Source organism: Chiloscyllium plagiosum, chromosome 30 (assembly GCF_004010195.1).
Source record: "Chiloscyllium plagiosum isolate BGI_BamShark_2017 chromosome 30, ASM401019v2, whole genome shotgun sequence".
Lineage (NCBI taxonomy): Eukaryota > Metazoa > Chordata > Chondrichthyes > Orectolobiformes > Hemiscylliidae > Chiloscyllium > Chiloscyllium plagiosum.
In genome coordinates, this window is record NC_057739.1 from 22,246,401 (window position 1) to 22,271,717 (window position 25,317).

The 25,317-nt window shown below is 40.3% G+C and overlaps 1 long non-coding RNA gene across 2 annotated transcripts in view; it reads left to right on the top strand.

Annotated features, from left to right (window-relative positions):
* LOC122564801 overlaps nt 1–14,437 on the top strand; it is a 43,370-nt gene extending 28,933 nt beyond the window's left edge. The window contains exons 2-3 of one of the 2 annotated variants that reach the window (XR_006316007.1): nt 4,613–4,764; nt 13,813–14,437. This is a non-coding gene — a long non-coding RNA (uncharacterized LOC122564801). Of the gene's footprint in view, nt 1–4,612; nt 4,765–6,927; nt 8,131–13,812 lie in introns of those variants that run through there. The other variant, XR_006316008.1, reaches the window with a different exon arrangement.
* Nucleotides 14,438–25,317: the final 10,880 nt, after the last annotated feature.

Below are 25,317 nucleotides of genomic sequence, written 5' to 3' on the forward strand. Positions count from 1 at the left end.
AGCAATTGTATGACAGTGACTGGCAATGTTCAGAATGTGATATAGTGATAAGTTAATATCCGGAGGTGAAATTGTTGTTGCAAGAATTTGTCTCCAGATGCTAATGTTCTTATTTTGTCAGTAATGTTGCAAATTACTACATAATAGATAATGGTATTCCAATTTGAGGTAGGAATTAATTGCTGCAGTGATGCTTTCAGCTTGCTTCGGCAAAATAAACAGTTCTTAAAGAATTTGCAGTGAGAAAACTGGAGGCTTTATTTAAAATGACTTCTTTTCTTCTCATTTTCTTTTTTTTTCTGTGCGTTCATATACTGTATATTCAGTATTCATTAAAGATTGAGACAGGGAACAACTATGAAAATATCAGTTATATCCTAATGTCAGACTGACCTTCTATACTATGACTGTCTTGTATCAGGATTGGTAATCTAGAGACTACAGGTGTCAATGGGTTATAGGATGAGAGCAGGAGTATGGTGTTAAAATGGAAGTTCAAGCATGATGGGCCAAATGGCCTACATCAGCTTCTGTTTACTATATTTGGTGTAATAGCTGCAGAGATGTGCTTGAGCTTTAACGGCCAGCATTGACATATCCTTCCAAAAAATCCTTTGTACCAGGCATAGCTCATGTCACAGCTAACATCATACTCAAATTTTAATGTGTCATCCTTTCAGGGTAGAACAGCAGTTTAGCCAATTTGGACCCAGCAGTGTGTTGAAGAGACTGGAGATACAATGGATGGAATCATCTGCTCCCACAGATACTGAGCTTGGAGGCTGGAAATAGACACGGTAAACCCCACCACAGTCTGGCCTCCACTTGAATTAAGTTTTGTTCAGAGAGGGTCATTGTCAACATTCCCTCCACATCACTAAAAATGGCCAACTAAGGACCACTTAAAGGTCTCATTCCTCCCATTGTAGAGACTGATCCAGGTGCAAGTGGACCTATTAGCAAGCGGCATGACTGACAGATCAGCCTGTGAGGAAGCCTGCCACACCTGGTGGGAAGGGTAAATTCTCAAAGGCAAAAGCCCTTCATCAGGAATAAAGGCAGTGAGCCTGGAGCGTGGAGAGATAAGCTGCCTGCCTGCCAAGAATCTCAGGGAGTCCCTCTCCCACAGCAACTCCCAGGTCATTTCCTCTGCCCTAAAGCTCTTCAACCATGTCGTGCCTACCTGCCTATCTCCTTTTCCACCTATCCACTCCACCCTCTCCTTCCTGACCTATCACCTTCATCCCCTCCCCCACTCACCCATTGTACTCTATGCTACTTTTTCCCCACCCCCACCCTCCTCTAGCTTATCTCTCCACACTCCAGGCTCACTGCCTTTATTCCTGATGAAGGGCTTTTGCCCGAAACGTCGATTTCAAACAACCTCTGATTGGCCAGCATTGTCACTAGGCATGACTTCCACTATTGGGGGTCTTTATTCTAGGGGAAGGCGCGCTGGTGGCCTTGCTACTGCCTGATTTGTGCATTATTCTGTGGTAAATGAAAGAAGTTAAAAACTACATATTAGATCAGAGGAAATGGCTTCTTAGAATGCCAGAATAGGTGATCAGTCTGAAGACTGGAAGTAATTTAGAATCCAGCAAAGATGATCAAATAAATTTAATAAAGTGAGGCTTTTGAAAAGCTTTGGATAAAGTGGCACACAGGAATTTATTTTAAAAAGTAGTGCACTTTGGAATTGTGGGAATATTTTAGCATGGTTTGAAAATTGGTCAACAGACAGAAACCAGAGGAGCAAAACAACTTAACATATCATTACAACTCCATGAAACTGTAACCCTTTTGCTATAAATCCTGTGTCGTATGGCCATGTTCCACAACCACCTGATGAAGAGGCACTGCCACAAAAGCTAATGCTTCCAAATAAACCTGTTGGACTATAACCTAGTGCTGAGTGATTTTTAACTTCGTCCACCACAGTCCAACACTAGCACTTCCAAATAAATAAAAGATCAATTTATTATCATAATGACAGACAGTTACTGGTGGGGTACTGCAAGGATCAGCACTAGGGCCACAGCTGTTCTGAATTTATATAAATGATATGCATGTGGGGACCAATTGTAATATTTATAAGTTTGACAATGCCACAAAACTAGGTGGGAATGCAAGTTTTGAAGAAGCTGCAAGAAAACTTCAAGTAGACTTGGACAGGCGAAGTGAATGGACGAGAACAGGGCATATGGATGTATAATCTGAATACGTTTGAAGTTGTCCATTCTGGTAAAAGACAAAATACTTCTTAAAAGGTAAAAGATTGGCAAATGTTGGTGCACAAAGAGACCTACTGAGAGCTAGCATGTAGATGCAGCAATCAATAAGAAAAACAAATTATATGTTGGGCTTCATTACAAGAGGACTTGAATAAGGAGACAAAACTGTCTTGCTGCAATTACATAGAGCCTTGGCGAGACCATACTTGCAGTGTTGTGTACAGTTTCAATTTTCTTATCTCAGGAAGTATATACTTACCACAGAGTGAGAGCAGTCAATGTTCCCCAGATTAATCCCTGGGATGATGAGATTGTTCTATGAAGTGAGGTGGGGGAAGCTGGGTTTGTAGTTTCTTGAGTTACAAAGAATAAGAGGTGATCTCATTGAAACTTCCAAATTCTTACACATCGGAATAGGATAGATGTAAACAGGATGTTTCACTTATCGGATGAAGAGTCCAGAATCAAGGATCATAGTCACAGAACATGGCAGCATGGTAGCACAGTGGTTAGCACTGTTGCCTCACAGCGCCAGAGACCCAGGTTCAATTCCCAGCCTCAGGAGTTTGCACATTCTCCCCATGTCTGCGTGGGTTTCCTCCGGATGCTCCGGTTTCCTCCCACAATCCAAAAACGTGCAGGTTAGGTGAATTGGCCATACTAAATTGCCCGTAATGTTAGGTGATGCGGTAAATGGAAGGGAATGGGTCTGGATGGGTTGCTCTTCGGAGGGTCGGTGTGGACTAATTGGGCCGAATGGCCTGTTTCCACACTGTAAGTAATCTAATCTAAACATTTAATATCGAGATGTGAAGGAAGTTCTTCACTCAGAAGGTGGTGAATCTTTGGAATTGTCTAGCCCAGAGAGCTATGGAAACTCAAGCATGTTCAAAATGGAAATCAATAGATCGAGGGATTTGGAGACAGAATGGGACATTTGTATTGAGGTAGATGATGTGCCATGATTTATTTGAATGGTGGAGTAGGCTCGATGGGTAGATTGGCCTACTCCTGTTGTTCGTTAGCTGGAAAAGCTAAGGCAGGTGTCTGACAGCTCTCCAGCTGGCTGATGCGAATTTCAATACCTCAATAAAATTCTGCCCTTTATTTATAGGGAACCAACAATGTGATTGCTATCACTGTAGCAGCAAGATTCCAGCAGTATCTCACCATCTGCATGGGCCTTCATGTAGCTGGTGTCAGCCGAGTAGTGCAATTGAATATTTCCAGCACGAGAGAGATGCTCACGGGGTTGTAACATTAGCTCCTGTTGGAATGCCTCCTCCCTGCAGAAGGCCAGCGCAACCTTTTTTGGGGGCATGACTCCCTGAAAGCTGAAGCACTTTGCTCTTCTGATCTTTGTCCCTGCCGACATGATTCGAACCACAGCTGCTGAGTATCCTGTGGCCTTGGGAAATTCACCAAGAGTCCAGACAGAAGTGCCCTCTCAGCCATTATCTTAACATGGGTGGCTTTACTCTCCTTCCCTTCATCTCCCTCCTAAACCACTCATTGTACCTCTGGCTAAATCAGCTGCTGCTGTCTGTCCAGATTTCTCTTTCTTCCTCCCAGCGGCTGAGAATTAATAAGCAAACTGAGAAAAATCCAGAACCATAGGCTTCCTTATGAAAGTTATGTAGAACAAGGAAAACCTACAGTAAACAAGTGCAAAGAAAACGGAAGAGATCAATCTGCATTTACAAATTTAGTTACAGATTTTATATACATGGAAACAAAAGGTAATGACAAAATACTATCAGAATTGCACTGTATGTGAACTGACATTAACCCTGTTGAGTGTTTAATATTTCTTCTGGTTTCTCTCCACCTAATTCAACATCACAGAATAGTTACAGCATAGAAGGAAGACATTCAGTCCATCATGTCCATTCTGTTCTCGATAGATATATGAGCTTAGTGCTAACTGACCCCAACCCATGCTCCCCACAGTCCTGCACATGTTTTTCTTTTCAGATCTTGAAAGCCTTGATTGAGTCTAGCCCCATCATACACCCAGGCAGTTCATTCCAGACGCTAATCACTCCGTGAGTCAAAACTCTCTCCTGTTGCCGTTGTTACTTTTATCATTTGCCTTACATTTGTGCAAGTGTTCTCAGTCCTTCCAACAACAGGTACAGATTTTCTCCATCCGAATCCCTCAACATTTTGAGTACCTCAACGAGAGTCCTTTCAAACTTCTCTTCTTCAAATCCCAAATTCTCCAGTCTACCTGGGCAGCTAAAGTTCTTCATCCCTGGAACAATTCTTGGGATTCTTTCCTACATCAATATTGTTTAAAAACACATCAGTTAGAACATTTAAAACTAAAGGATTTATTTTGCTGACCTGCAGAACTTGATGACTGTCTTTCTTTTCAGCAAAAACATCTTTAATTGTGGCTACTTGTTCGATCACCTGCTGCCGCTTCCTGTTAAATCAAACACAGTCAAAAATCAGGACAATGCCAACAGGCCACAGGTTTTGAGGGACCGGGAGACACAGGCAAAGGAATGATTGAATGGACAACCAGGTTTGAAATCAGTTTGTTTTTAAAGATATAAATGATTAATAATTGCCCATTAAATCCTGCATTCTGTAAGACCTCTCCTTGTTTAAATGCACAGGTGCAAACCATTAACAGATTGTGATACTTTGCTATATAATTTTAACCATTGTATTTCTGCATCATAATAGGAAACAGTGAAAAGATGATTGCTTTTGCTTCTTCTGAGGTCACTATCAATAGAAAAATGTTCCACAATTATGCATTAAATGGCAGCACAGTGGCTAAATGCTGCCTCACAGCACTGGGGACCCAGGTTTGATTCCCACCTCATATGACTGTGTAGAGTTTGCACATTCTCCCCTTGTCTGTGTGGGTTTCCTCCGGGTGCTCTGGCTTCTTCCCACAGTCCAAAGATGTGCAGGTTAGGTGGATTGGCCATGTTAAACTGCCCAAAGTGTCCAGATATGTGCAGGTTAAGTGGATTAGCCTTGGCAAATGCAGGGTGACAGGGATGGGGTGGATCCAGGTGGGATGCTTTTCAGAGGGTCAGTGTGGATTCAATGGGCCAAATGGCCTGCTTCCACATCTGTGAATCTGTGATAAATCTCTAATTTGGTTTCATGGTCAAACATTGACCAGAAGTAACTTTCTAAATGTTGAGCATTTGTGGAAATGAAATTAGATAGATTTTGAAAGCTGAATGATGTACAAAACAATAGACAAACAGAATATGTTGTTCTTTCACACGATCATTTCCACATTGGGTAGTTGATGCACTGACGCTTTATTAAACAATTCCATTCTTTCAACAAATTACCCTCTTGGCATTCTTCAGAAACATTAGCCTTAATACATTTTACCAGATGCTCCCTTTTATTATGAGGTAGAAATTCATTTCCTTGTGCCGTAACCCATTTCAAAATCTACGTGAGGGTGCTGCTTGACTTAATCGGGATCATTTGTGTAGCATATTTAACATCTTCCTGTTACATAAGGGTCCATGTTGGGGCATTTTGATGTGAAGGTGGACATTCCAAAAGCTTCAGGCTTTGAAAAATGTTTTTCAAAACGTATCACTGTACTGTTTTATTATAACCTGTCAATTTTTAAACTTCACTATGGAATACGAGAGCTACTAACATGAACTGAAGTCAGTGTTGTGCATGAAAATAGATACAATGCACTCTATAGGGGATGGAATCAGACAAACATTTCACAGAAGTGGAAATCTCTGGACTTTGACTCATAGCTATTAACTAATTTAAATCCATCTATCTGTTTACTTAATTTGCAAAGATTAACATGTCCTTTACAAATTATTTCTCAAGAGTTTATATCTTTCTGTTCCATATCATCTTTAAGAAAAGGAGGCTCAGTTTGAAAATGCTTTTAAGATAGTACTAAGCTGCTCAAGAATGTACTTTAATTTAACTTATTGGGAAATAACTACAACAGGTCCTACAGTATAACAGATATATAAACATTTTGCACAGATATATAAACATTTTGCACAGATATATAAACATTTTGTATCATGCAAGGACATTTCACAGTTTAAATTCATCTCAGTGTAGCCTTTAGCAATGAACACTAAGTACTTGTTCCAGTCAATTTCCATTCCATTCTTTATAGAACATGCTAAGTGTATTTATCACCTTCCTTTACTGTAGTAATTCCCATTCTAAAGTGTTGATCAAGAATATTACACTCGTATAGTTCCTATGCTGATTTGTGAAGAATTCTGCAACATATCTTTCGATCATTTCAATACTATTTATGTGCCTCGCAATGTAAGGATCCCATTGAAGTTAAACTCCAGCATCTTCCCATTGTTGCTCCATGCCAAGGTTCTCTAGCCCCAATACCAGTGGATCTTGGTGACTTCCATTATGTTCCTAGTGGCTCAACATGGCTCATTGGAACATGGGCAAGCTGCCAGTGGAGATGGAATCAGTGCTGGCAGCTCCCCCAAATGATGGATGCTAGATTGAAGCCCCTTTCAGAGCAGTCATGGTTCTGTCAGTTGAGGTATCTGCTGACTGCTGCCATTCATCGTGAGCCTGTAAATGAAGCATCACTAATTTCTCAGCATCATATTCTGACGTGAACAATGTCATCACGAGTTCACTATTATTCTTAAATAGATGTGGGTAGGTTGCTAACTATAATAATTATATCTATTTCTAGTTAAAAGTTGGACATGACGGCTCTCACCAATTCAAAGCATTCCAGAATTGCTAGCTTTCTGCTAACAGCACAGGAGCAAGGGAACAGGATCCTTTCTGCTGACTGTGACTCCATACAGCTGCACTATTTTCTGCTTGGTTTGCATCATTGCTGCAGACGACTTACGAAAGAAAAGATGACTCAGCTAGATTTCAAAACATTGGCTAATTTCTGCACACAGAGACCTCCATGCACCAATGTCATAATGATCAAATAATCCATTTTTTGAGATAATCCGATGTTGATTGAGAGATAAGTATTGACAAAGATGCTGTAATTCCCCTGTAGTTCTCCTGTGAAATAGTGCCTTTAGTTCTTTCACATCTATTTGGCAGAGGGGGCCTTGGTTTAACATTGGGTCTGAGAGATGGCACCATTAACAATGCCGAGATCCCTCTGTTCTGCAGTGAGAGGTCGGCCTAGATTTTTGCGTTATATTCTGCTGTGTGAGAAATAATCAGTCAGTAGAAGGCAAATAATAAAATGCAATTTACCATATAGGACATCTCTCCTTGGGTTAAACTGCATTCCACTTCAGACGAAAGCAGCAAAACCAAACATATGACACCATTGCTGTTTGGTAGAAAACCATTGTACAATTCATAGTGGAAATGGACAACAATGGGGTCAAGTTTTATATTTCCATCACTATTTACTTTCATTGAGAAACTTAGATGAAGGAGCTGTGCTATAATGCAAGATGCTTTCATGCAGAAAACAAGTACAAGGAAAACAAGGTAAATAGTGCAGTGAAGGATCAGAGTATAAAAGCTTAAGGAAGATTAAAGAATTCTACAGGTTTGAGACCTGAGAAAAAAATGGAAATGAATTGCTCAGACTTAATTTTAATGCAAATTTCCCTAAAGAGGAAATCAATACAATGGGCATGATGGAATGGGATTTCCTACATAAAATATCTGTCCTTGAATCAAAATCTGTTCAACCCCAGATAAGTGGTCCAAAAATATTCAAGATCGGAAAAACATTTCACGGTGAAACGTTTAGTACCTCAATTCCAATGAGTCCCACTATACAGTGTGCCAAATGCATATAAAGCCAAAAATAATGACTAATGTTTTTCAAAGGTTTACTTTCTAGGAAGAATACTTCAAGTGTAAAAATAATAAACCAACATTGTTGTCAAGATGTGTGAAGAAATAAGTCTCTGGGGAAAGATCTACAATTTGTAGCTGTCAGGGAAAATGTAAAAGGAATTAATGGTGAAATGTTTGTGTTCTGGTGAATGCAGCATGCAGTATTCACACACTGGTTCTACGTCAGTAGGTGGCTACACAGTTGCTTTTGTACTTAAAACGACAGAGTCTTTCCAGTAAGTAAGCTTTTTTAGGTATTCCTGAAGTCGTTTCCAAGAAATTGTTTTTTTGTTTTATTCTGCTAACTTTTCAGCCTAGCAATTCAGAACTAAGCTACATCACATCACTGATCTGAATCAAGGACAATTTGTTTAAAAAGTGAGACTCACAATATTCTTTTCTCTTTTGTATGTGGGTCAGCACTAACTGATTTCAATTCCAGGGAAAACTGAAGGTTCACTGGAAATTTGTTTGTTTTAAATACCTACTGATTGGAAAATTTTACTGTTAACTTTGACAAGCATTATCATGCCAAATGCTGACTTGTGTTTGTGGCATATAACATAGATAGAACATGCAGATTGAATAACCAACTTGCTGCTCTCTGCTCCTCTCTCCATACCCCTTTCAGGACTTTGGCACTTGAATTTTGTACAGAATTTACGATTCTTCTATATTTGAATAAACTGAGTGGCATGGTGTGAGCTTGTTTATGCTGCTGTCACTGTTGCAAAATTGTCTAAAAGGATTAATAGTTGAAACTTTATTGCTGGAACAGCACAGCAGGTCAGGCAGCATCCAGGGAACAGGAGATTCGACGTTTCGGGCACAGGCCCTTCTTCAGGAATGGTTCCTGAAGAAGGGCCTGTGCCCGAAACGTCGAATCTCCTGTTCCCTGGATGCTGCCTGACCTGCTGTGCTGTTCCAGCAATAAAGTTTCAACTTTGATCTCCAGCATCTGCAGACCTCACTTTCTCCTAAAAGGATTAATACTTGAGTGAGAGCAGCAGGCACTGAGATAATATCGGTTGAACTTAGAGTAAAGAAGGAGCTTGTAGGAGATAGAACTGAGGCTCATATGTTCCTAACAATCTCAGGAGTAATGTTGGTCTTATTCATACAACCTGCAAACAGTTTCAGTCATGTAATAAACTTCATATTGTTTACTCAACCAGACTATTCCACCTGGACCAGAAAGATATCTTGATTAGATTAGATTACATTACAGTATGGAAACAGGCCCTTCGGCCCAACAAGTCCACACCGACCCGCCGAAGCGCAACCCACCCATTCCCCTACATTTACCCCTTTACCTAACACTAGGGGCAATTTAACATGGCCAATTCACCTGACCTGCACATCTTTGGACTGTGGGAGGAAACCGGAGCACCCGGAGGAAATCCACGCAGACACGGGGAGAATGTGCAAACTCCACACAGTCAGTCGCCTGAGGCAGGAATTGAACCCGGGTCTCCGGCGCTGTGAGGCAGCAGTGCTAACCACTGTGCCACCGTGCCGCCCATCTTCATCCTCACTAGACCACAAGGGTTTAAACTCACACACAATATGGCCTCATTAGTGAGCAGCAATGACCAGCATTCATTCTAAATAATGCCAAGAAAGAGAAAGTAGGGCTTCAATTAAAAAATAACATGCTGGAGAGCCTAAAGTGTTCAAGAGGAATAGATTCTGTGAATTGCTTTTGACAGCAAACCTGCAAACCCTGTGGGGAGACTCCTAATAGAAGAATACTTCAGTGAGTGAAATGAAAAGTGTTTCAGACCTGACAGAAGATGTATAGAAACAAGAATTATTTTAGCTGCAGGGGCAGAGATGCAGGTTGCATCATGAGGCTCAGTCACAAATCTCTTGTACAAAACGGGAAATGTTAAATGACGCAGGAGTTTAGACTGAAAAGGCAGTAATATTCAGTAATAAAATCACAGCTCCAATTGGATTTCACCACCAGAACATGAGGTTGGGCTGGAAAAAAAATAAAAGGGTCACAAAAGAAAACAGGAGCAGGAAGCTGCAGGAATCGCAACCTAATTCACTTACAGCAGATAATCATTTAAAGATATGTATGATTCTGTTCAAACGGAGATTTTCTTTTCAGGAACAAGGAATATGCAAATGGAGTCATATTAAAGCTTGAAAATATGGGAAAACCTCAATACAGCTGCAAAGTGTATGGGCCCCTCCAGTACAGAACCAAAGCACAGGAGAACAGATATCACTGAAGGACAAATTTATTTGAGGAAGAAACAACGCTAACCACATTAAGAAGCCATGCTATCAGAAATAGTTTTAGCAGGCAAACACGATCTCAAAGATGGGCCATAAGACACAAAATTGGACATCCTAGAGCAGATACTTCTTGACATTTAGAATAGTTTATAAAAGTAACAAAGATGCTGAACTAGTAAATACACTTCTATACATAATCAGAAGTGTAACAAATGATGTTACAGCTTGCCAAACAACACAGTGACAGCAGTTTATAACATCTACAAAATGTCCTGTAATATCTTACTAAAGCTCATTTGTGAGATAGCTTTGGCAAATAGAATTAAGGAGAATCCAAAGGGTTTTTACAAATACATTAAGGACCCCTCAAAGATCAGCAAGGCGGCCTTTGTGTGGAGCCACAGAAAATGGGGAGATACTAAATGAAGATTTTGCATTAGTATTTACTGTGGGAAAGAATATGGAAGATATAGACTGTAGGGAAATAAATGGTGACATCTTGCAAAATGTCCATATTACAGAGGAGGAAGTGCTGGATGTCTTGAAACGTGTAAAGGTGGATAAATCCCCAGGACCTAATCAGGTGTACCCGATAACTCTGTGGGAAGCTAGAGAAGTGATTGCTGGGCCTCTTGCTGAGATATTTGTATCATCGATTGTCACAGGTGAGGTGCCGGAAGACTGGAGGTTGGCAAACGTGGTGCCACTGTTTAAGAAGGATGGTAAGGACAAGCCAGGGAACTATAGACCGGTGAGCCTGACCTCTGAGGTGGGCAAGTTGTTGGAGGGAATCCTGAGGGACAGGGTGTACATGTATTTAGAAAGGCAAGGACTGATTAAGGATAGTCAACATGGCTTTGTGACTGGGAAATCTCACAAACTTGATTGAGTTTTTTGAAGAAGTAACAAAGAGGATTGATGAAGTTCAGTAAGGCATTCGACAAGGTTCCTCATGGGAGACTGATTAACAAGGTTAGATCTCATGGAATACAGAGAGAACTAGCCATATGGATACAGAACTGGCTCAAAGGTAGAAGACAGAGGGTGGTGATGGAGGGTTGTTTTTCAGACTAGAGGCCTGTGACCAGTGGAGTCCAAAAAGATCGATGCTGAGTCCTCTACGTTTTGTCATTTACATAAATGATTTGGATGTGAGCATAAGAGGTACAGTTAGTAAGTTTGCAGATGACACCAAAATTGGAGGTGTAGTGGACAGCGACGAGGGTTACCTCAGATACAACAGGATCTGGACCAGATGGGCCAATGGGCTGAGAAATGGCAGATGGAGTTTAATTTAGATAAATGCGAGGTGCTGCATTTTGGGAAAGCAAATCTTAGCAGGACTTATACACTTAATGATAAGGTCCTCAGGAGTGTTGCTGAACAAAGGGACCTTAGAGTGCAGGTTCATAGCTCCTTGAAAGTGGAGTCACAGGTAGATAGGATAGTGAAGAAGACGTTTGGTATGCTTTCTTTTATTGGTCAGAGTATTGAGTACAGGAGTTGGGAGGTCATGTTGCGGTTATACAGGACATTGGTTAGGCCACTGTTGGAATATTGCATGCAATTCTGGTTTCCTTCCTATCGGAAAGATGTTGTGAAACTTGAAAGGGTTCAGAAAATATTTACAAGGATGTTGCCAGGGTTGGAGGATTTGAGCTATAGGGAGAGGCTGAACAGGCTGGGGCTGTTTTCCCTGGAGCGTTGGAGGCTGAGGGGTGACCTTATAGAGGTTTACAAAATTTTGAGGGACATGGATAGGATAAATAGACAACTTTTTCACGCAGAGGGTGGTACATGTATGGAATGAGCTGCCAGAGGAAGTGGTGGAGGCTGGTACAATTGCAACATTTAAGAGGCATCTGGAAGGGTATATGAATAGGAGGGGTTTGGAGGGATATGGGCTGGGTGCTGGCAGGTGGGACTAGATTGGGTTGGGATATCTGGTTGGCACGGACGTGTTGGACTGAAGGGTCTGTTTCCATGCTGTACATCTCTATGACTCTTTGACTCTATGATAGCATCTTCCAATCCTGAACATCTACTACCTAGAAGTACAAAGACAGCAGATGCATATAAACAATCTTCATATCACCTACAAACATGCTAATCAGATAACTAACATTTTCATCCAAGTCATTTGTGTGTATACAAACAATGGTTGTCCCAGCACTGATCCTTGTGAAACATTACTGGCCTCAGACCTCCAGAAAGAAAAACACCCCTCCACAACTAGCTCTGCCTTCTATGGGCAAACCAAGTTTACATCCAACTTATCAACTCACCATGGATTCTGTGCAGCTTGGTCTTCTGGGCCATCTACCATGGTGGAGCTTGTCAAATGCTTTAGTAAAGTCCATACAGACAACATTCACTGCCTTATCCTCATCAATCATTTTCCTCACTTCCTCAAAGAACTTAGACGTTGGGAAACAAAATAGACCAGTCCGAAGGGGAGTGGATAAAATTGGTAGAGATCTATATAATTTATTCATTTCTTAAGGCACAAAAACACAAAATGGCATAACAGGTAAGCTAAAGTAATTGATAGGATATGATGATTAAAAAAAAGTCCTTGCCAATCTGTAGAGCAAAGCAATCTTTTAGATAAACAGCTTTTAGACTGAATGTTTTTAATTTAACAACGTTGGTCACTTTCAGAAATTGTGTCGTAGCAAGACACAACCACAGAAAAGATCAAATTGATGCCAACATAAAGTTAGAACCAAGACATAACAGTCTCTAGCAGAAGACAAATACTAGTAGCTTCTGAGGAGAAATCAGCAACCCAGGCCAAACATTTTAGAATGCAATCATTTTTGTCAGTGGACACCTCAGAAACTTAACAGGAGAAAATGTCATAATATTGTCAAATAATGAATCCTGTTTAATAAAATGCTACTTATTAAACAGGAGATTTAGAATCTCCTGAGTTCAGAAAAAAAAATTAAACAGGGGACTTAGAATCTCCTCAGAAAAAAAGAATTCTACTTATAGCCAGCAGAAGTTTAGGTACATGGTTAAGGGGGCATTATAATGTTTTAATTGTATGCCACAAACAATTCTCCAACATAGAGATCTCCAAATACTAGAAAATCTTCATGTACTTCACAATCAAGACATTTTAGCTCTTCAGAGGAACAGCGTGTACTGACCCTGTATCATTCAAAAGGTTGAAATGGTTAAACAATAAAAAGGTCAAGGCAAAGCAGTAAAAATTATTGCTGGCTTCTACAAGCTCATGGTAGAACATAAACAAAAAACAGAATCTCCTGAAGTTAAGCTATATTGGGATAAACTATTCGTTTATTCTCTAAATAAGATAAAAAGCCAGGACTAAAATCATTTCAATGGCTGAAATACTTGCCATTGCTAACAAAAGTGAGAGTTGAGATTGCAAGTAGCAGACAAAATCAAGAAGAAAGGCAAATGTATTGTAATAGATGGACAATGGAAGCAGTTGCCTGAAGACTCCAATAGGAACGAATTATTTTGCTTTTAACAGCAAACTCTGTGGCAAGACTTCTAATAGAAGAATACTTCAGTGAATGAAATGAAAAGTATTTCAGACCCGGCAGACAACTTACAGCAGAGAGCAGCCCCCTACTTCAAGTTCACATCTGACATTAGAGGCTGAGGTTATCTGGAAGGGACAAATTAAAGAAAACTGTCTGATATCCCTGCCTTCCAAAGAAGAATTCCTAACAAAAATAAAGTGTGGCAGATCAAACAAAATTAATCTCAACTGAGGAAGTGATCAAGCTGATTTCACCAAAGTTCATTGGCTGAGAGGGAAGGAGAATGCATAAAATGTTCAAGTAATCAGTCCATCTCCTTCAGCACAGATTGATAGGTGGAATGAATGACACCAACATCCCATACAAGAATGAAGAAAAAAAATTAATTGAAGATACTGCAAAGAAAATTGCCTGGTATTGCAGGGACTGTACTAACAGCAAGAATAGATGCACATCTCAAAAAGACAAACAAGACATTAAAGACCTCCTAATGTAAGGGAATGACTAACCTCAAACCTTCAGGAAGACCATCCCATTCAACCATCTTTTACCCGTCAAACTACCATTCTTCAAAAGAGCGGGGAATGTTCGGGGAGAGTAGTGAAATCTCCAAATAGCCTGAATTTGTAAAGTTAAAAACTGGGGTTGGGGGAAAGAGATGAGATAGTTTAATTGTAATTTTTAAAATAAATGTATAACAATATAATAATCAGTAAGAAAACCTTCCAGGATATTTGTTTGTCAGTCTCAAAGGTTGGATATTTGTTAGTGTGTGTTAAGCATCGCCTCCCTCCTGATGTCACAGCAATTTGATCAGCATGAAGAAGGAGTATGTAGGAGGCAGACCTGGAGCTAGTGTTCTCTGAACAGGCTCAGGAATGATGTTGGCCATTTTCATGCGATCTGTAAATGGGTGTAAGAATGGAATAAACTTCACATTGATTACTCAAAAAAATCCTACCAGTTAGAACTGAAAGATGAATATCTTAATCCATACTAGACAGCTTTGGACTTGAAGGAACCCACTTACAACAGTTAACATAGAGTCAAAATTGTGACATCTCATGATTTTAAACCAGGCACAATTTTTAAAAATATATAATATGTTCTCAAACTGTCAGATGTGGGAACACAAGTTGGCCATTCAGCCCATGAGTATGTCTGCAGCATTCAATGAGATCATGGCTGATCTAATAATACTCAGCTCCACTTTCCTGCCTTTTCCCCATAACCCTTGGTTCCCCTTCCTGATTATAAATCTATCTCAACCTCAAATATACTTAATGACCCAACTTCTACAACTCTCCGCAGTGAGGAATTCCCCAAATTCACTAACGTCTGTGAGAAAAAATATTCCTCCTCAACTCTATATTAAAAGTGCAACCCTTTACTCTGAGGTTATGCTGTTTGGTCTTATACTCTCCCACAAGAGGAAACAACCTTTCCACATCATCCCTGTTAGATCCTGAAGAATTGTGCTTGTTTTAATAAGGTTATCTCTCATTGTTCTAAGCTCCATTGAGTGGAGTCCCAACATACTCAAGCTCTCTTTATATAATAGGCCCTCCATACTTGGCATCAGTCGAGTGAACCTTCTCTGGCCTTCAGCTATGCAGCCTGATTTTAAAGCATGGGATTTTCTGAACCTTCCTATCTGATTTCAGTGCGATCTAATCCAATTCAGGAGGAATAAAATCCTGTATAAGTGACCGGGAAAGATTACAGTTGCTCCATATATATATGCTGAAAACGTGTTGCTGGAAAAGTGCAGCAGGTCAGACAGCATCCAAGGAGCAGGAGAATTGACGTTTCGGACATAGGCCCTTCTTCAGGAACCTCACATTCTCCTAGAAGATTTTTTCCCTCCATATATGTATACAGACCACAAGCTGGATGGTTTGAATGGTTTTGACCCCTTATTATTACCCTTGTAATATCCCATTTTTGTTGAATTTCAACAGTAAGAGAACTTTTCATTAGATATTGTATTGGGGATTGCTCTGATCTCTGTGGTGCAGATGATGTATTTTCCCTAAATACTCAGTAAGGTGTCTTCCTGAGGCCAAGTAATCGCATGAAGTGATATGCAAGATAAACTGAAAAAAATTCAAAGCTTCATTATTCACAATGTCAATGTTCATCCACTCTGTGCTCCATGATCCTTCCTCATCCAACTGACCTAAGGATTCAAATACAGGAAATAATGTGACTGCATATTAGTTTCCAATGACCTAGGGGAAATTGGAAGTAACCCAATACCACGCATTAATTCAGCCTATTAGTCATGGTAAATTTGACCCGAGTTATCTTTGGCAAAATTATGTATGGAATTTGTCAGCTCCCTTGTTCCCTGACCAGAGAACCATAGTAGCAGAGTGGAAAATTTTCTCCATTTGGGGAATCCTGTGTGAATGTGACGAGAATCAATCCTTGCTTTGTTAGTTGAGTAGCAGCATCAGTGATTTACTGTTCGAACAGGGAAGCCATCTTAAAACAACAGGAACTTGAGCTGTGATCTTAAAGGGCCAGCAATTGAGTCCTTAATTTTCAATGAGAAGGCTTTGAAATTTAATCCTGAGACCCAGACTAAGATCTAAAGATCATGAATTCAAATCTTACTATGGCAGTTTGAGAATTTGAGTTTAGTTTTAGAGAAAAAAAAGATACTGGAAATAAAAACCTTGTGAAAAAAGCAAGTGATTGTGAATCATCATAAATATTGAAATGATTCTGTGAAACGTTTCAAGGAAGGGAAACCTGGTGCCTTTACTTAGTACATAGAATCCCTACAGTGTGGAAGCAGGCCCTTTCATCCATACCCTCCAAAGTGCATCCCACCCAGACCCACCCCACCCTTGTAGCCCTGTGTTTCCCATGGCTAATCCACTTAGTGTGCGCATTGCTGAACACTTTGGGCAATTTGGCATGGCCACTCCACCCAACCTGCACATTTTTGGATTGTAGGAGGAAACAGGAGCACCCAAAGGAAACCTGTGCAGGCACAAGGAGAATGTGCAAACTCCACATGGATAGTCACCTGAGGGTGGACTCAAACCTGGGCCCCTGGCATCGTGAGGCAGCAGTGCTAACCATTGATCCACCCTACTTTATCTGGCTGAAATGCATGTGCAAATTCATTCTAAAATAACTGACTCTTAATTGCTCCATGAGTAGGCTTAACAAACTGCTCAATCAAGCCAAAACAGTTGTTGTTTTCAGCAGTGCCCACAACCTGAGATTAATATTAAAAAGTTGATAGAATGAAAGAGGTGGCATTTAAATCGCACATTTCATGACCTCAGGTTTTGGTTGAGGCAATGGATTGTGGGAATGTGGATTGTGAAAAGATACAGAACTCTTCCTTGTCACACAAACTCACTTGCATTTAGCACTTTTTAGTGATACAGTGTTCAGTAATGGCGGTGCAAGGCTATTGGAGTCTTCATTCACCTATTTGAATGATCTTTTTCATTCAGGGAACAGTAATCCTGTTGATATATACAATACCTGTGATGAAATCTGCTCTCCAGATGACTCCTATAATTCCAAACCTTGAGCAAAATGATTTGGTGTAAGGATGGTGAATCCCAGAAATAGGAATCTTTCAGAATTTAAACTGAGAAGAAACACCTGAATAAAGCAGCCACTAATACCACTTAACTTTAGACATGCAAACAGGACGATTTAACATTTTATTTCCATTTCTTTATTTTTGGTAAAATCCCTGCAGTGTGAAATGAGGCTATTCTGCCTATTGAGTCAACACCAACCCTCCGAAGAGCATCTAACCCAGACCCCACCCTATTCCCAGATTTACCAAGGCCTAACCTATCTAGCCTGCGCTTCAATTCCTGAACACTACAGGCAATTTTCCATGGCCAATCCACCTAACCTGCACATCTTTGAACGGTGGGAAGAAACACACACAGTCACAGGCAGAATATGAAAATCCAGTCACCCTGTCAGCCAAGGAATCAAACCCAGGACCATGGTGCTATGAGGCAGCAGTACATAACAGTTATTCCTGCATGTTCCAAGCTGGAGAACCACATCTTTGGCTTCCTATTGATTTTTATAATTAATGACTAATTATAAGAATATTGTATGAATGTATGCATTCAATCAAACTCGGAATGGCTCTTTGTATTTAAATATCAATAAAGATCCACTTGCCAGAAGAAGCTGGTTGAATTTGTTCACTGAAACCTGATCCATTTTTAAGAATATCTGAATTGTTCCCTCTTTAAACACATTTTCCCAAGGTCCCTCTGGGTCACATGTTCAGCAACAGGATGAGCAGGTGACATAAACAGTGGTCTCCGATTCTACTCGGATTTAAAAAATAGCAGCAACAGCCCAGGGTGGGTCAATCTCCAGAAGCAATCTCCTGCCACTTAATCTATATTCCAGGATGCTTACTTCTTGCAGCTGACCAAGTCATTCAAGCACAGGAAGCTCCCCCACTCCTCCTCTTGCTCTGCACCTGCCTCAATCCTTGATATCTCCCTGGAGAAAGTCAAAGTGGATTCCCTAGATATCCAGTCTGTGATTGAAAGACATCATGTCATTGTGCCTGCATCATTTATTAGAGACTTATCCCATGTTAATTTTGCAGACATAGCTTTGCTGGCTAGTTATGCATAAAATTTGTTCACTCTCCAGTGGGTGACTTCACTGTAGCAGTGTGCAGAAATATGGAAGATATCAGAAGCAGACAAAGTGAACAAAACAATGATTCAGAAAAGCTAGACAGTGATAAGAAGAAATATTGGAAACAGAGTGGGGAATGGGAGGGTAAAAGAAATGAAGAGTAATCCAGAAAATATAGATAGCACTTTGAATACAATGGAACGCTTTTCTGTACTAGGATTTCAAACACATAAAAGATACTTTAGAGAATTGGCACAGATGCACCTAAAAAAACATTTTGCAAGCTCAGAATTCAGCGTTTTCCACATGTCACACTTAATTTATGATTGGAAGAAGCAATATAATTTGAACACAACATTTTTGAGCTTTTAAAAATATTAGTACGATCACAGATGTCTTTTGTCCGTCAACTAACCCTGAACAGAGCTGCTACCATTTTCTCTTGGCATGTGTCAAAAAAATGTATCCATTGTGGTTCCATAGCTGCATTTGGGGTTAATAATTAACGAAGCAAAAGACAACGGAAATGAGCTTGGTATCTGGAAAGACAGCTTCTGGTGTCTAATGGCTTTAGCAGCTGGCTTTAAATCGTAAAGTGATTTACCTTATTGCTACTTTTATTTCACTGTAAATTTACAAGGCCCTTGTGCATAATGGTATGAGTTACTCTAACCAGTCCAGATATTGTAAAAGTATTAAGAGATTTTTTGATATTTCTTAAGTGAACAGGAAATAACATTAAATGCAGTTGAACAAAGCCAAATGAAATGGCTCTGAATAGATAACTGTGACCTTGTGGCCATATTTGTAAACATTTGGAATAGTTGGTTCATGAAGTCAAGAATAAATATAACTTTTACATAATTAGTTGCACTGTAAAAGGTGCATTTTTACTACAAATCTAATCTAAATGAACCAACATAAGAAATAGGAACAGAAGTAGACTATTCAGCCCTTTGAGTCTGCTGTACTGTTCATTACAATCATGACTGATCTGTTTTTCAAGTTCGAGTTCCCATCCACCCATAATAACACATGATTCCCCTGCCCAGCAAGAATCTACCCAATTCTGTCATAAACATACTTAAATGACCAGTCTCCACCTCCTTCTAAGGAAGAGAGTTTTAAGGTTGCACAACACTCTCAGAGAAGAAGGCACTCCCTCATTTCTGTCCTGAAATGTTGACCTCTAATTTTAAAACACTGTCCACTAGTCTGGATGCATCCTTTCCACATTAACCTTATCAAAGTCATTCAGGGTCACATGCATTTCAATCAAGTCACCCTTCATTCTTTTATACTGTAGTGAAAACAAACCCAGCCTGTCCAACTATCCTCGTAAGACAGTCCATTCCTACAAATGTATGAACATATGAACTAGAAGAAGGAATAGGCCATCCAGCTTCTCAAGACTACTCCATCATTCTGATTTGATTGTAACCTCAAATCAATATTTTCACCTACCATTGAAAACCCCTTGCTGAAGATTTATCTACATCTGCCTTAAAAATATTCAAGGACTTTGCTTCCATTACCTTTTAAGGAAGACAGCTTCAAAAATTCATGGACCTTTGAGAATTAAAAGATGCCTAACCTCTATTATATGAATGGTTTGAACAATGATTCTTAGTTCTACACTCTGTCATAAGAGGAAACATCATCTACTCTGTCAAGACCCCTCAAGATCTTTTACTTTTCTATCAAACTGCCTCCTACTCTTGCTGTACCTACAAACTTTCTTGTGATCCAAGCACAAGGACACCCATATCCCCATGCATCTTCAAGCTCTGCAATGTCTCAACGGGCTCCTTTCAGGTACTAATCAAGCAAATCTCCTCTGAGACATATTTAATGTATTTACATCCTTCTTTTAATAAGGAGATTGAAACTGCACAAAGTATTTGAGATGTGGTCTCAATAATGGCCAATGTAACTGAAGAATCACATTTTTCGTTTTATGTTGAATCCCTATCATAATAACGCACAGTATCCCATTAGCCTTCTTGATCACATGTTGTACCTGCTATCTAACATTCTCATGTATGAGAACACCTAAATCTTTTTGCACCTTGGAACACCATGGTCATTTTCTATTTAAGTAATATTTTGCCAAAGTGAAACAATTCACATGTTGTACTCCATTTGGCAGAATTCTGCTCACTTACTCTATCTTTAGCTGTCTGCAATTTTCTTATGCTTCCTTCACTTTCCTATCCTTATCTAACCCTTAAATTGTAAAACATTGAGGCTGCAGCACTGACCCCGCTGGCTCTTCACAATTCAAACCTTGCCAATCAAACACCCAATTTGGCATATTTTTTGTTTTCTACCAGCCAGCCGAACTTCTATCCATGTGGATATGTTAAGCCAGATCTTTATTCTCTGCAATAACCTTTGATGTGGCCCCTCTAGAACCCAAGTATAGGACATTTACAGTCTTCCATTTAACCACCGCATTTGTTACTCCTTAAAAGAACTCTCACAAGCTGGTTAAACATGATTTCCCTTTGACAAGCCATGCTGTCTCTTCCAGATTATTTTGAGTTTCTCTAAGGTTGCAACTATAATTTCTTTAATGATTGATTCTAGTATCTTCCCTATTACCAACATTAAGCTCACTCACCTTTAGTTTCCAGTTTACTGCCTCCTTCTTTTCTTGAACAGAGGCATTGTTTTATCTGCTTTCCAGGCTGGTGGAGCCTTTCCTGAATTTAGGGAAGTTTGTAAAATAAAACCCCAAGGTATCTATTACTCCATTAACCATGTTTTTAACACTCCAGGTTGACTTGTCAACCCTCAGCTCTATTAGTTTGATAAGTACCAAATCCTGCATTTGTGTGGGTTTCCTCCCACAGCCCAAAGATGTGCAGGTTAAGTGGATCGGCAATGCGAAATTGCCCACTGTGTTCAGGGGTGTGCAGGCTGGTTGGGTTAGGTACAGGAAATGGAGGATTACAGAGGGTCAGTGTGGACTTGATGGGCTGAATGTCCTGTTTCCTACTATAGAGATTCTATGATTCATCCAGACTACCACTGCCAATTTCATTTTTCCAGTTTAAATACAGATTAAGGTCACACAGGAATATTGCTGCCCCTTTATCACACGCACCTAATTTTTTTTTGTACACTTTGTCCCACATTGTGGTTTCTGTTACAAGGTCTGTCCACCACTCCCACTATTGGCTTAATTCCCTCACCGCTCTTCATTTGCATCTAAACTGATTCTCTCATGCAAACCATGTTCACCTCTAATAGTTGCACAAATGACATCCTTAATTAGTAATGCTGCCCCCTCACCTTAAGTTCTCTTCCTTTGTTTTTGAATGTCATATACCCCTCAATATTCAGGAACCAATCCTTGTCATCCTGGAGCCATATCTCCATAATGGCTAATAGATTATATTTATTTCCTTCAATGTGCATGATTAATTCATTAATTCATGCGCACAAATACAGACCTTTTGGTTTCATCTTTTTATTATCTTTGTAATATCTAGTTTTGATTGATGGTGCTTTCCTGGGCTATTTTTTAATCTCTGACCTTCCTGTCATTCTCTTACCCCATTTCTCATACTACTGTTCTCCTCTTACCTTTCCTCCACTCTTAACACTGCATCTTTCCATATTTGATCCTTTGCCTCATTATCTGTTTTAAAACCTGGGTCAGTTAGCTCAGTTGGTTGAATGGCTGCCTTTCAATGCAGAGTCACACCAACATTGTGGCTTTAATTCCCACATTCTCTGAGGTTACTATGAAGGACTCTCCTTCTCAACCTCTCCCCTCACCAGAGTCATGGTGATCCTCAGATTAGATCCTCCAGTCATCTCTCTCTAGTGCATTGATCCTCATACTCCCCATGCATAGCCTAGTTCCCAGTTCTACTTCAATCATTTGTCCCTATATAGACCATGACCACTGGATCATCCCCTTCCCAATGCAAGTCCCTTTCCATCACTGAATGGATGTCCCGAACCCTGGCACTAGGCAGGAAATACATTTGTCTGAACCCTGTCTTTACTGGACAGAAGGGTCAATTCTCCTCACTAGACTATCCTCCAACTTTAGTGGCTTTCTGTACCACAGTGCTATGTTCAGTTTGCTTATCTACCCTGCAGCACCTACTCTCAACAAAACAGGCTGAGAGAAGCGCAAACCCATTGGAAAATTACAGAAGTTCACACTCCTGCCCTCTGTGTCCCATACCTGCCTCGCCATAGTCACACCCTCCTGCTCCCAAACAGGGACCAAACGAGAAAGTGGTGTGACTGTCTCCTGGTACGATCAATCTGGGAAACGTTCTTCCTGCCTGATATATTACAGTGTTTGTAGCTCAGCCTCCAGTCCATAAACTCTGAGCTGAAGCTGCTCAAAATTCAAACATTTGCTGCAAATGTCTTTTGCCATAAATCACAATGGTTTACTATAATTCTAGATTAGAGTGGTGCTGGGCAAGCACAGCAGTTCAGGCAGCATCCGAGGAGCAGTAAAGTCGATGTTTCAGGCAAAAGCCCTGCTCCTCGGATGCTGCCTGAACTGCTGTGCTTTTCCAGCACCACTCTAATCTAGAATCTGATTTCCAGCATCTGCAGTCCTTGTTTTTACCATGGTTCACTATAATAGCATTCACAAATGTTTATTACTCCCTTAGGTTTTTCACACTATCATTCACCTTGCATTGTCTATTCTGTGCACTCACCAGCCTCTGCTTAACATTCTTCAACCTAAACAGGCTGTGCCCTTTCTTTATCTGAACATGAGCTCATGTGCCCTAATTCAGGAGGTTTGATTAGGATCAAATAGATCATCATGGTTCACCTTTTTAATCTAAGAATCCAAAATATCTCCATAAAATCCAGAGTTAGTTTACTTGGTTTGGAACCACGACATTTATATTTCCACTTTGCATTTCTATAGCCTCATGATCTTTCATCTATCCACTTCAAATTATACTTGTCATATGTACCGGTGATAGTGAGGTCTTACATTTGGTCACCATGCACATTGGAATTGTCAACTTCTGTTCAGGTTCACAAGTCCCAGTGAAGAGCATTCTCCCTCTGATTGATTGAAATCAAAGCACCTAGTCTCTATCCTGCAGAGTATTTCTTTCTGTGCTAACCGATCTATTCCACTCATCAATCTTGCACAGCTTCGCAAAATGTCAACACACAATTGTTGGAATAAGTGGAATATCCCTGCCACAGGATCCTCCTGTCACACTGTGTGAGAGGTCTGTACTGTTTGTTGCCCTGGCTCTGTCATTGGCTCCTCCTTTCACACAGGACAATGCTTACAATGAAGCAGACCACGACAGATAGCACAGGACTCCATTCTTTCCTCTTCAGTTGAGTCTTTCTTGTCCAAGGTCCAAATATTTAGTCATAATTCTCTTTATAAATGCTATGGCTATGCCGTGCCAGATCCTGATGCTCAATTTACAGCAGTTTGTCTTCTCTCTATAATATACAGTTTAGATTGTGCCAGCTCACTAATTCTTTGGTTGTACAAAGAATTCAGAATATTTTCACCTTAAGTATTCATCCCTTGTTTCTCTTCAGAAAACACAGCAATTAATTTGTGCATCATAAACTCCCGCAAATAATAATGTGGTAGTGACAGATAATCTGTTTTTTTTATGTTGATTGAAGAATAAATATTGACCAGGGTTCTCGAGGAAAACATCTCTACCCTTCTTCAAAACAGCTACCTTAAATATTCCCTCAGTATTGCCAAACATCTCATGCTTGATTTTTAATGGTCAAAGTCTACAGTGGGATTTGAACCCACAACCTTCCAACTCGAAGGCAAGAGCACTGCCAGCATGGTCACACATTATCAGGGTAGTAGACTGCAAGCCAGTGAAAGCTGGGAGGATGGGGACAAGAATTAAGGAGAAGGTCCGCGGGTTGTTTGGAAGGCAGAACAGTTTAAAAGATAAAAGAGTTTGTGGTGCAAAGCCAAAAGGCACTGTTTTGAAACAAATAATAAAACAAATGTTGTGCATTAAGGAGGTGCAAATGTCAGAATTGTAAACAGCTGCGGTCTGACAAAAAATAAAGGAGAAAAGCAGGAGCAGAAAATCAAAAACAACAAAAGAACATAAAATGGAGGCAGAAGTGACAATCTGAAACGTTAAAAAAGAGCTTAATTCTTAGGGCTCTTGCAGCACAGTGTTAGTGTTTGTACTCTAATCCAGGAAGCCTAAATTCAAGTCTGAACAGCTCCAGAGGTGTGTACTAACATCTCTGAGCAGGGTAATCACAAAATACCTGTAACTCCAGTGGAGTTTATCCAAATGTATAACAGATATGGATTAACAGGTCAGTAGTGTTTCTTCCTATGCACATGGATCCAGTTCGATGCCAGCTTCAGGCGACTGTCTGTGTGGAGTTTGCACATTCTCCCTGTGTCTGTGTGGGTTTCCTCTGGGTGCTCCGGTTTCCTCCCACAGTCTGAAGATGTGCAAGTTCGGTGAATTGGCCATGCTAAATTGCCCTTGGTGTTCAGGGATGTGCAGCCTAGGTGCATTAGTCAGGGGTAAATATAGGGTACGGGAATGGGTCTGGGCGGATTACTCTTCAGCAGGTCAGTGTGGACTTGCTGGGCCAAGCGGTCTGTTTCCATACTATAGGGATCTGGGAAACTATCTTTGAACAGCCTTCAAAATATTTCCATCCTTCCTTAAGTGCGGTGACCAACATTGTGCTCCATATGTGATCTCATTAGTGCCTTCTATAGCTGAAACATAACCTCCCTACCTTTGTATTCAATCCCCTTTGTGATAAATGATAACACCCCTATTAGTTTTCCTAATTACGCTCTATATCGGCACACTGAATGT